At 40.8% G+C, this 12,813-nt stretch overlaps 1 long non-coding RNA gene across 1 annotated transcript in view; it reads left to right on the forward strand.

The window, feature by feature from the left end:
• LOC104142439 (uncharacterized) overlaps window positions 1-11,507 on the forward strand; it is a 43,735-nt gene extending 32,228 nt beyond the window's left edge. Inside the window, exon 6 of the long non-coding RNA XR_693712.2 lies at window positions 9,598-11,507. This is a non-coding gene — a long non-coding RNA (uncharacterized lncRNA). The remainder of the gene's footprint in view (window positions 1-9,597) is intronic.
• Window positions 11,508-12,813: the final 1,306 nt, after the last annotated feature.

Consider the following 12,813-nt stretch of genomic DNA (forward strand, 5'->3'; position numbering starts at 1 on the left):
CTAGGTCTAGATTCATCAAGACTCAGGTAGGAGTTGCCATATTATGTTACCTTTAAAAAAAAAAAAAACAACAACAACTTACTGTAACACTTAGAAATGGGCTATATTTTCAGAAGCTTGTATGGAGTTCTTGTAGAGATAATAAGCACAATATGCAGCACAGAAATTAGTTATGAAGCCAAACCCCTAGTTATTTTCATGCAAATTAAAGAGTGTTTGTTCAGTTCAAGTTAGTTCAAAGTTTCCAGCTAATATGGTCTAAAATATCTTTGCTTCAGCTTGGATCCACACTGGAGCTAAGCCATGACAGTTCTTTCCTGTTTTGCCTGCAAACAAGCCCAGGTATGAAACAGTTTGTCAGGTTGAACTCTAGAGAATGGTGTGGCCACAGTAGTCTTTGAAGGCTGTAAAATGGCTCATAAATGAGTTACAACACTTCCTGGGTGTGAAAGACTGTACCATGAAACAGCCTTGCAACAGTTTCATGTTTCTGCATTTGCAGCTGTAGTAAAAGTCATTTTCCTCTTTTTTCACCTTTGCAGTCAGTGAGCTCCAGGGATTTTACTGGGACTGCTCCCTGCCTGAAATCTAGTCCTGACTCAAAAGGACGTGGTCCCTCCCTGTTGAATTCACTGGTGACTCTCACCTGTGCTGGAAGTTACTGCCTACCCTATGCAACTGCTGCTGCTCCCACTACACAACTCTGTAATGAGTGATGTATAAAATGATCCAACTAAAAGAGCAATTATAGAGTAAATGTAAAAAGGGAATCAAGGTGGGAAATCATTAAATGACCTGCTGCCCAAGGAATTGTAATGTGGTATTGCGGTCAGTGCTAGATCCCTGATTACAACAATAAGGTTGACTTGATCCCATAGTAGGCTTAAGCCTTTCTTCTGTCTTCAGTGGTCTTTGCAGTTTCTCTGGTCTAGTAGATGGAAGAGCAGCTGACCAAGCTCAAGATTTCTCTCTTTAGTCATTCCAGGAATTTTGGGGACTTTTTTCCATGTCGGTTTCTTTTTTTCCTCCCCTCTTTGAAGGGTGTAGGTATTTAAAAACAAAACAAACAAAAAAAAACTTTGCAAGATAAGGACTCAATCTAAAGCACAAGAGAACTGTACTTGAAGGGACCCAACTTAGACAGAAAATATGAGGTGTGGGTGTCCTAAATTACCTTTCCAGTAACTGTTTTATTATGGACATATTGCCTTTTATTCATTCAGTCCTTGTAAGTACTCCTGGCCCATTATTTTAAAGTATCCAGGAGGAAAATAGGTTTTAACTTGATTTTCCATACATTACTGTCTTTCTCCTGCCATAGCCTTGAATCAAACACAGCTAACTAGTTTATATTGTGAGGCAATGTTCTGGGAGAGAGCAGGCAGCTGACCAAAACATTGGCCAAACAGTGTGCTGAGAAGTATAGCATCTTTGCCTTGACACCCTGAGCAATTTCCAGTTCGCTACCTAGACACCTAGAAGTTAGATGACTCTCTAGTACAGCTGTCTACAAGTTGAATGTTTAACCGGGCTTTGGTGATCTTGACTCTTTCTACTGTCGATAGAGAGAGAAACCTCCAAGAGGTGATGAATTGCCCTCTGGAGGTACCTATGGCTCCCTTTTGATTATGAGATATATATATATATATATATATATATATATATATATATATATATAGTATCTAGCCTACTTTTCCAGCCTAGAGTAGATGCCCAGCTTGTAGATATATAACAAGAAGCAAGAGTCCAAATGGGAAAGGCAGAGAGAAAGCACTCTACAAATAGCATAATTAGTGTTTCATCCTAATCAGATAATAATTCATTCATAATCAGATAATCTGTATTTCTCTTAAGGACTTCGCCCTTGTCTGCCATCATCACGTAGCACTTCATTGTGGTGGTGATGACAGCTGATGCAGCACAGCACTGATCAGGAAGGGATTTCTATCCCTAGTAAATGAAAGCGGAATCGTTGCTGCAGTGAATTTCACAAGGCTGGTGGCACACAGCACTCTGGTTCAACCCAGTGCACAGAAGCAGTGCACATTGATACTAGCTCAGTCACTGTACTTATTGTATTACCTAAGGTAGTATCGGGGTTAAAAAAAAAAAAAAGCAGCCTTACTCCATGTTCCCTAAGAATATAGAATCCATATTAAAACTCTTTTTATCCAGGTTACTGCTACTTCCTGTGAAGGCTTAAACTCTAGGATTCAACCTTTTCTTATGTTTTGAAATGTCTTCTTCATTCTTAAATTGTAAATTCACTACTGTTATCCATAAGGATATTTAAGTCCCTAACGTCTAGCCCCACGAGGTTAAGTTTCGGTGTGGTTGTTGGCTGGCCTCTACTAGTTATGCCATAAAAATATTTATTTTTAGTGCTGCTCATGCTCTCAGAACTGCACAGGACTAACTGCCTTAGCCCAAAAGAGCTGCTTGTTTTCAAGGCACTTTTCCTTTTGCCTTGTACTCTTGGAAGGTCCTATGTTACTGGGAATTATCCACCCCCTGTGGACAAACTCTCCACAGGCATTCACTGACCTTTCCCTGCACGTGGGAATGATTCCAGCTATGCTTTATGAGTTCTTCATCCTTGATCTGAGTTGTCCAAGGGGATTTCTGCTTTCATAATCCTCTTCCTGCTCTGTTTCTGGTGGTGGAAAGAGGGTGCAGGGAGAGGACAACAACAGCGGAGTAAGGAGGTAGAGAAATAGCTAAACCACTGGCAGCCATCATACCCAAAGGAGGAAACATCACTACTCTATGTTCAGGAAAAGAAAAAGAAAATTAATTCCATGATATACTTCCATTAGCAGTGTTTACATTTTGGGATTGATCTTACCCTACTGCAACCCAGTATTTGATCCTATGCTTAACTTTAAGCACACAAGTAACAGGGGTCTGAAGATAGTTGGACTTGCTTATCTGCTTAAGCACCTCCCTAGGTCAAAGGCAAACTGCTCCCCCTTTTCAGAATCAAACTGTAAGAAAGAGGCTGGGAAAATTAGCATGGTATTAAAAAAAAAGAAAACAGACTATCAGGCTAGAAAGATATAAAGCAGAATAAAAACATGTCACAGGCTATTGTAGCAAGTCATTTCTAGTTAGGAAAAAGTAACTTGCAAGACTAATTTGAGAATGTATTTGTCATGAACCAGATACGATGAGCCAAGATTTTTTAAAACGGTTCATCCCTGCTTCCTCTGGTTGGTAGCAAAGGAAAAGAAACTTTGTGCACAGCAGGGAGAATTTAATGCCGAGCTAATCGAATGTGCATGCAGAGCAAGCAGCAGATGACAAGGACAGGGTTGGCAGGATGTCGCCAGATTGTTTGATTAGCATTGGGATGGTTCAAGAGCTCCCTGTCCTACCAGTGGCCTAGCACAGATGCTGGCACATGATTCAGTCCTCAAGCAGTTGTTCACTGCAGTACGGTTTGAGAAACGGCTCTGCTTCTCTGAAAACAGGAAGGGAATTAACAAAAACAAAAACAATGATGAGAAAGAAAGGCTATGAGACTTCCTATAAATGTTAGATTCTGGCTATTCTTTCTGCTAATACCATACAAGCTTCATGTGAAATGAGATATTTGAGTTGGGATAAAAATCGGATAGTCTGAAATTAAATCTAGCAGGAGTAATATGAGGGAACAGTGATAAGTGGGTGTTTTCTTTCCCCTTCAGTTGATACCCATCTTATTGCTTCTCTCTGTGTGTCAGTTTAGACCAAACAGCCACAGAAAATGAGAATGTTTTTTGTATGGGACAAACATGGTAGGAAAAGAGACTGCACTATTTTCTGATGCACTGAAGTTGCATCAGAACTGGGGCGGGGGCACTAAAAAAAAAAAAAATCCCAGGGGTGATTTTAGTGATGCAAACTTATGGGTGTGGAAAAGTCCCAAACCTACCTCTCCACATGTAACAAGTATAACAATTGTATTTGATTACTGACAGCAGGCTCCTGTTTTTCAATCAGCAATCTATGAACAAAAGAGATATGGACTATAAGCAATTTTCTGAGACATCCAAATCACCATCTTCAGAAAGAACCAAGATTACTGATGCTATAGCATCACAGTTACTATCCAAATTATGTTGTACCGACAGGTAGGGAGAAACCCTCCTTGTGCTGAAGGTAGTTCAAAAAAATTAGTGGGTCTAACTTCTCCCCTGAGATTTTAAAGATAGTTTAAATTACAAAATAACTACCTAAATACCTCAGAGATAAGACATATGCTACAGCTAATCTTACACGTTTAGTACAACATATAATCAGCTGGCATGAATTGGGATAGTTCTATGTCAACAAAGAAGCACCAATTTACATCGTGACCCCTAATCCACGGTGTACAGGAGACCTGTATATACCTATTGCATGTATATATGGAGAAATATTGTTGGACCAGCAGTCATACAGTGGGCTTTTCATAAGTGTATGTGCCTATATACTTATTTCTAATTTGTATGTATAACTACAGTCTTGTCAGTTTTCCAGTCCATTCAGATGGATATGTTACTTCTCGCTCACGTACCTATTTTCCGACTAACCTGTCATAACAATCTATGACACAATTCTCTGAAAGCTTACCTCTGCTTTCCATAAAATATGAGGGCTTTTCAATAATCACTGCTTGGATTCTTATTATGAAGTAAGTGTATGGGGGAGGTGTATGTAAGTATAAATATAAGTGTATGCATAATGTACATACAGCCACACACACACAAATCCAAAATGCCTACCTGTGAATCATTAGAATTACAATTAGACCAAACCAAGTAGTATATAGTTGAATATTTCTTCAGAGCTGGACATCCTTTGTTTCCATGCTTGATGGAAGACTCCTTTGTGACTCTGTGATAATATAAGATGCAATGTTACTGGAGTTAATTCCACGCTGCTGAGAAATGAACTCCTTGTTTGAACAGGTTTTGAATTCGTTTTAAAAGAGTACTGTCTCCAGTTTCAGTCAGATTCATTAATTTTATTTGTGATATTTGAACGACTCACACTCCTTTCAGTAGAACAGGCTAAAGAACATAATGTGAAATGCCTAAGTAGGTGCAGGTTCTTGGTGTGAATCCCTTTGAAAAGCCTGGAAATGCAAGGGTTATTGAATAACTTCTCTCCATATTAATATAGGTTCTCTATTCTGCACTGCACAAACACGTGTCAAGTGATTCCTGGAATTTCCTGCTGATATGACATGTTTCCAGAGCTGAGATGAGGTCTGAAAACTTACATTTGCATAGTTTAAATTCACAAGTCCTCAGCCTCAGCTGCAGATACCCACTGATAACTAGGTCCTGTTCTCCATTGCAGTTATTCCCACTAGATGAGTGTGGCTGATTGGTCAGAGCGGGAAAACTCATGGGTAAAAAAGGCAAATTAAAATATAAAAGATAATGTTGGAGGTTTTGTCTGTGCTTCTTACAACACACAGCTGTTACCTCTTGCTAATCTTGGCTTTCTTGAAAGGCTGGAGAGAAATTCAGCATAACCTAAATGACCCTCTCTGAGGTGCAGCAACCTTCTGGAGCTAATGAGAGGCCCATTTTTGCAGTGTTTTAGTCTATTAAATTACTAATTAAATGTAGAAGAATAGCAGTTATTAAATGTCTCTTCAACCTATCAATTAGTACCTGTTTAGTCTTCCTGCAGAGCTTCCCATGCTCGCATATAGTGCTTATGTCCTGAAAGGTTCAAATCATGATCCAAATATACCACATGCTCTCCAGCAGCTTACAATGAATGTAAGGCCTTCAGTTCAGGAGCCCCTGGATTCCAAAGTCTCCTGGCTACGAAAGAAATAGACAGCACAGCCAGTGTCCTAGGACCTTAGAAAAAGGAAGGAAATTTTGAAGTGACCCAAGAGGATCATATCCCACATACAAAGGAAAACAACTACTCTGTGTTTCCCATGACCTTCTTTCTTTTTCCTCTCTCCCACTTCCAAATGAAAGCAATCCTTGCTGGTCTGATCCTTGGGGGGGGGGGGGGGGGGAATCTTTTCCTGACAGTCAGTTTAACCTTAAATGTATGAAATATAAAACAATCAAGTCGCTGAAAGGTTTCTCTATACCACAAAGAACACCAGTATCCCCTGCTCAAACTCCTCTCTAGCTGAAGCTAATGTTGGATGTTTTTGAAGAAGATGAGGGAAAAAAAACAGACCAGAAGCTAAGCCACTTATGAAGAGGGCACAGAACATATTTCCAGCCTTTACATTCATTTTAAGGTACCATCTCAAAATCTTTCCCTTGTTTCTAGGCATCCTATTCGACCTTTGCATCACAATAAATGTGTCAGGCAATCTTCCCCCCTGCCCTAATCCATTTCTAATAGTGATCACACTAAAGATTTAATTGCAACTGTGGCTGTTCAATCGTTCATCATCTGGAAAATGCCACTGCTTGAAGGCTGTGTACCATTAGTGATGACTAGTAAGGTCTGCCTGATATGAAGAATGGGTCAATGTGAACTGGCTTAGACTCTGCCTTTTACAGGTACATCCAATAAAGAAATCTCCTTCACATTGGGACAGTCCAAAGCCCATTGACGTCAGTGGAGAGACTTGATCTCAGTGGGTTTTAAATCAGACTCTGTAGCTGAGACTTCCAAAGCAGCCTAGGGGATTCAGGCATATCTTTCATTAAAGTGAGGGTGTATTAAAGCGAATGGAAGATATGTGTCTGAAATCCCCTAGACTGCTTTGAAAAATCTTAACTACTGTGGAAACTGTACAGCTTTCCCCATAAAAATAGCTGCCAACTCTTGCTTTGGTGAAAGTATTACAAGTGCATCAAAAGATCCACACAAAAGGCTGGGCTCCCTTATGCTTTAGGAAAGACAGAGAGGCCTGGCTGGAATGCTTTGTTTTCACCATTAGTCATCTTCAAGTCCAAGCCATTTAAAGGAGCAACTGGGTTGCTCCCAATCGGTGAGACTGTCCCAATAGATGAGGCTTAAGCACTGCACAGATAAGGGATACAATTTCAGCGCTTATCTCCCCTTGCCGTGGGCTGGGTGGGGTGGATGAAGAAGTCACAGCAATTACGACACCAGGGTGAGGATGAAACGGGCAAGGAGTAGACTGCCAAAATGCCATTTTTTTTCTCAACTGAGGCTCAGGAACAAAGAGTGCTGGGAGCATGACTTGAACCAGGGACAGGTCCAGTGCTGGTGGAGATGGACTTCTGTTTTGGCTTTGCTGATCCTTTTGCTGCTTGGACACAGGTGAGGTGGGAATAGTAACTACTGTTGCCATGAGGGGGCAGCTGTAGGCATTGTCCTTTAGAGACCAGCTCTCAGCAGCAGGAGCAGTGGCATTAGCTAGCCTGCCTTATCAGGACTCTGGGCAGCAAGGATAGCGGGGACAACTGCCTACCAAAGCACAGCTGTCGGACTGACGAGAGAGGAGGGGAGTGACTGGCGGAGAAAATCCAGAAGCTGCACTGATTGTGTTTATCTCTCACTAGACAAATGCCATCAGATAACCATCCTTTTGTACTGGACAAAATTATAATAAGGCATCTAGATAACCTAGACTACTTTGTCTTATAAAGGGGAAACTAACCCAGCAATTATTGGATTTATGCCAGTCAGTGCTAATCTATTACAGAGATTTGCTATAACACTTTTTACGTTACCTCCTGTAGCTCACAGGCTCTGCTGGGTTAGAATTAATATCAACTAGCTCTATACAAAAGGAAAAGGGACAAAATTTCTGGAAATAGTGACTTGAAAATAGTCACTAGCAGCTGATTTAAGTAATTTTTCAAGTTCTTATACTATTGGGTGATGCAGTTAGGCCTTCATGAAGCTAAGCAAACTCTGCATCACAGCATTGTTATCTCAGAGAGAAGACAGCCAAGACCCTGCCAAAGACCTTGAATACATTAGAAATTAGGATTCGTATTTCCAAATGGTAGTGCTAATCCAAGGCTGCTAATCGCACGAACAGCTTTAGGCCTTCGAATATGAAGAGCGGCTCTTCTCATTGGTGGCAGAGGAAGAAACTAACTTGGCAGCACCTAAGTCTGAGATGGTTAATGTTGGCTGAGATGAATTGCCTTTTAACATTATAGTACTTGAAGGCACATGGCCAGGACCAGCATGGTCAACAGGAAGCTGGACAGTCAGTAAGAGGCACTGACAGCTACAGTGCTCCTCACAGCTCATCCCGTGTGGGACTGACATGCATCACGCTAGCTTAAAGAAAAGCAATTGCTGCTGTCTTGGCTTGTGTAGATTCCCCACATATGGGGAGCTGGCACGCTCAGAGCAGGTCTAGCACCTCCCGCTATGGACATTAAGGAATATCTAGTGTATGGCTCCCCATAAGCCTACGTGTGGGGCTGATTTGCTCACACACTCACTCTTGATAAGGCTGAGACCTCCAGAAGAGTCTTCCAAAAAAGGGCATCACCATCAACCCAATATCAACTCCCAGGGCAGATCTGCCAGTGCATACCCCAGCCTCCTTCTGTCCTGGATGAGGACACCGCGTTGTACAACTCAGTCATGCAGAAAAACTGCTTGTATTTTCTGAGAGGGTGTGAGAAAAACTTTCCTACTGCCCATGATGAAAATCTACTTATTAGTCAGGTGCATCCTCTCCTAATTGTATTATTACTTTATAGCAGGCTAGGGCAAGGCCCATAATTTCTTCGTTTTAGCAGTCCGGTGCCTTCATGTCCAATTTAGAAGGCAGTGAGTGAGAGTACATTCAGTGACACGCATCCCATAAGGCTCAAGATATGCCATTTGTGCATCCCAGTTGTATGGATATTTACATATACTTCTTTACCCCTTTGTTTCTTGCATTTTAGGAGTACTGACAACAGGTTAAGTGCTGTTGGAATGACAAAGAGTAATTGCATTTTAGGTTTAATTTCATGATGGCAAAGATATTTCAGACCTAAGGTTGATTCTAGTTTTCAAATATCAGCAAGTTTGAGGTGGTCAACTCAGGATTTCCAGTGCTGACCTGTCTCCTGTAAATAGAATCAAAAATTTATTACAAGAGGTCAGACTAGACAAATGTTAACTTGAGTCCAGAGATCTGTTTATAGTTCATATTATCATATTATTACTGCAGGAAAAATTGACTCAGTGGGAAAATTGATGTAAAGGAAAATTTTGATAAACTTGATGCCTGGATAACTTTTGCTCTGCTGAGATGTTGCAACCTGTGCAAGACAATTTCTGAACAAGTAACGGAGCATTTGAGAACCAGCTGTTAATCACTATTAAGCTAACATCCTCAGCGTGCCACCTGTCAGGGAAAGTCATGCATTCTACGTCTACTGCATGTTTGCCTGGAGAAAATGCTGACAAACAAGTAGGATATTCATATCTCTCTCTAGACAGAAAGTTCATGATAAGAGAGTATTTTAATAGACAGAAGACTAATTTTTAAGGAAGGTGAATGATTTGTATCTCTCTTCACTCTTATCACACAGCTGAAATGTTTTATCTAGCTTAGCCCATAAGAAATGTAGATAAATTTATGCTGAAAATTAAATAAACCATTTCTTTCTTTTTTTCAATTTCCTTTCCTTTCTTTTTTTAATAAATCTTGTTTGGGTTAAGATTATCTTCGTTAAGGCAATTCACACAGGAGTCTCAGAGAAAAGATGCTGTAACCTTTAAACAGAAGTGGTGAAAAGCAGTGCAAAAGACAGTATGGAAATGAAAATTAGCACCTTTGTCTGAAGGTTTCAAGGAATATAGCTAGCTCCCGTGGGAAGGATAAGGGGTACAATCCCTCCAGATTTATGGCAGAACTGACCCAGGATACTGCAAGTAGCCACAACGGTATTCATGTTAAATCAGTGCCATCATAGCACCGCGGAATGACAACTGAGTCCTTACATGCAGCACTATACGGGGGCACCCAAAGGGAGAGCTGAAGCCCAGCACCTGCACTGGCCCCATGGCAGAGCTGCACTGAGTTTGCTTTCCCCAGAACTGGAGACAGGGAAGCAACAAGGAGCCAAGGACTCTGGCCTAAGTCACCACCCACCAGGGCCTTAATGAACCTATTTCCCGGGGAAGGAAACTATAACCTTTACTTGAAGACCACCAGAGGAGCTGGAGATGGCAGGAAGGCCGCTCCCAGGAGCTACATGGGATGCAGATTGCACACTACCAAAATATTGCTACCATGAGAAAAGCAATTCTGATTACAATGTAGCTCATGTAATGGCAGTATATATCAAACAATACATACCGCCTAAAGAGTAATATCCGTATATCTGTAATACTGTAATATCTAACTTTGCAATAGTGATAGGAAGTACAGACACTGTTGTAAATGGCTCAAGTGGGATCACACGTGGGACAGTCTGCAGAGTTTCATTTTCATGGAGTCAAGGAAGATGGATTTAAATTGAAGCAGATACAGGAATCACATTAGAGAAAACTATAGGAGCACAGCTTACTTAGGCTGGCAGAATAAAAGATAGGGTGGAGAACTGAAAAAAAGTCAAAGAACTCAGCAGAACAATAAAAATGAGAAGATTTTTGGCCTTCATAAACTTACCAAGGAAAAGATGAATAGGTTTATTAAACAAAATACTGTCTCCCTTCTTTGATTTCTTAAGGAGCACTCAGATACTATAAAGAAAGACATTTAAAAAAAAACCTTCCCTTTCCTGTACCAAGATCAGGCTTAGGCATTTCTTTTTCACATGCAAAACTAGAAACATAACGTTTTAGAGACTTGCATCATTCTGTTTCGAAGTGCAAAGTGGAACACAGTACCCCACACAGCTTGTTTGGATTTGCCTGCTGTTTTCAGCTACCATGAACTGGTTCCTATATGTCCTTTCTAAGGCTCTCAAAGCTTGTTCAGTACCCTGCAAGTAGACAAGACACATCTATGCAGCTTCTTGCACTTAAAGCAATCCCACCACTCTATCGCACTGAAATCTCAAATAAATGCTGCATCTCTTCTCCCCACCCAGAAGAGTCACAGCTGCAGAGACTCCCAATGACAGCCAGCCCACTCGCGTCATCAGCCGATTATGCATCATTACCGTGCATCATGAAGTGGCAAAGTCACCCCCACACATGAAATAATAATGGTCTAACAGATGTGAAAGTCATTGCATTTTTGTCTATTGCTGTTGGAAGACTAACAACAGCAAAGAAGCAGATTTGTAGAGAAATCATTTGGCAAAGATTCTTTAGAGAACTTGATGTGAGCCAAAAATGGGTTGTTGTTTTTTATTATTACTGTTTTCCTGCTTTGAGGAGCTTTTGTGGCAACATTTCTGACATGTGTTTCAATTAGTATTAATAAATCTATGCTGGGTTAATGAGTGCTTTGAAATGCACCATGGATTTCTCAGGAAACTCTTCCCCGTTATGGAAGTCAAATGCTTTTCCCTGTTCCAGACAATCTCTCTGCTTTCCTGTTCTGATAGTTTTCCTCACCTGAAATTTATTTAAATAAAAATCTCCCTTTATGTTTACACTCATAAGGACATGTCCACAATCAGTAGCAAATCCATGGATGCCAGAACACTAGGGACAGACTTTGTCACAAGCACTTAGGAACTGGTTAATAATGGGAGATATGCACTGTAAGCATAAGGCTCAGTTTTCTTGAATGTCCCCCATAAACACTTTAAGACTGCTTTGGTAAAGCCCTGGTAACTTCTAATTAGAGAAGTAAGCCTAAAAATAAATGTACTTCATAGCAACCTATTCAGAATTTTTTTTTTTTTAATATTGACATTTGGAGATGATATTTGTCTTGATAAGAGGTTTCATCATTAGAAGGGGGATTTTAATCCCGAAACATGATGTTTTTCAACTTACCATGTGCTTTACATTGGCGTGATGACTGAAGCAATCCAGTCCAGGATCCACTCCTTGGCTGTGCCTTGAACCTGCTTTGTGACGATAAGATGATCAGTTAACGTCCTTGTGCCTTGTTTTTCCCTGCATGGGAAATAACGTTCAGAGAGTAATGCTTTCTTGAGAAATTTACAATCCAGTCATAAAAATATAAGAAACATGCATTTTTAGAGAATTGCATGTGAATCTATATTTACAAATATTGTTAACCAAAGCTTTGTGCTGCTTTACTGTGTTCTGTGATGCTGCACTTTGACTGACTCGTGCTATTTGCTCTCACCTCTCTCTCTCCGGCACGGGGAGGCCAGTGCTCTCACTTGTGCGGGACAACACCTTGGTGACTTCTCATGCTGGGACCCTGAGTACCAAACACAGGGCTCACCCCCCCAGCTCTGGGCCATACCTGTTCAATAAACCCTGTGTGTGGCCCAGCAAGTGAGATGGTGTGATACCTGCTGAGCTGCAGCCCCCACTCTGAAGCCTTGTAAGCAGGGAGGCTCTCAGCTGCCTCCCAGTGCCACAGCCAGCATGTGACCCAAAGAAAGTCCCTCAGATGTGTTTTTAATTAATAGGCCCATGCCCTGTGATTTAGATACTAAGAGTTAGCACTATGCTTGATATATTGATAGGATAATCAGTCATATACTAATAATCTACATGTACATACATATTTACACACCCACCCACACACACATGTGTATATGTATATATTTGTATATACAAGTCAATATAGTTGTCCTGACTTGTTGCCTCTCTAGGCCAGTTTGCTCAAAGCTGCAGGGCAAAACAATAGCAGACTGAAAACAAAAACCCTGGACTCTTGTCTTCCAGGACACTCTCCAATGCTATATTTCAGCCACTTAAAATTAATTCTGCAGAACATAAAATTAATTATAAAACAAAGCAAAAGAGTTCAATGATATTATCCCAGTTAGGCTGAGA

This window comes from Struthio camelus, chromosome 7 (genome assembly GCF_040807025.1).
Source record: "Struthio camelus isolate bStrCam1 chromosome 7, bStrCam1.hap1, whole genome shotgun sequence".
NCBI lineage: Eukaryota > Metazoa > Chordata > Aves > Struthioniformes > Struthionidae > Struthio > Struthio camelus.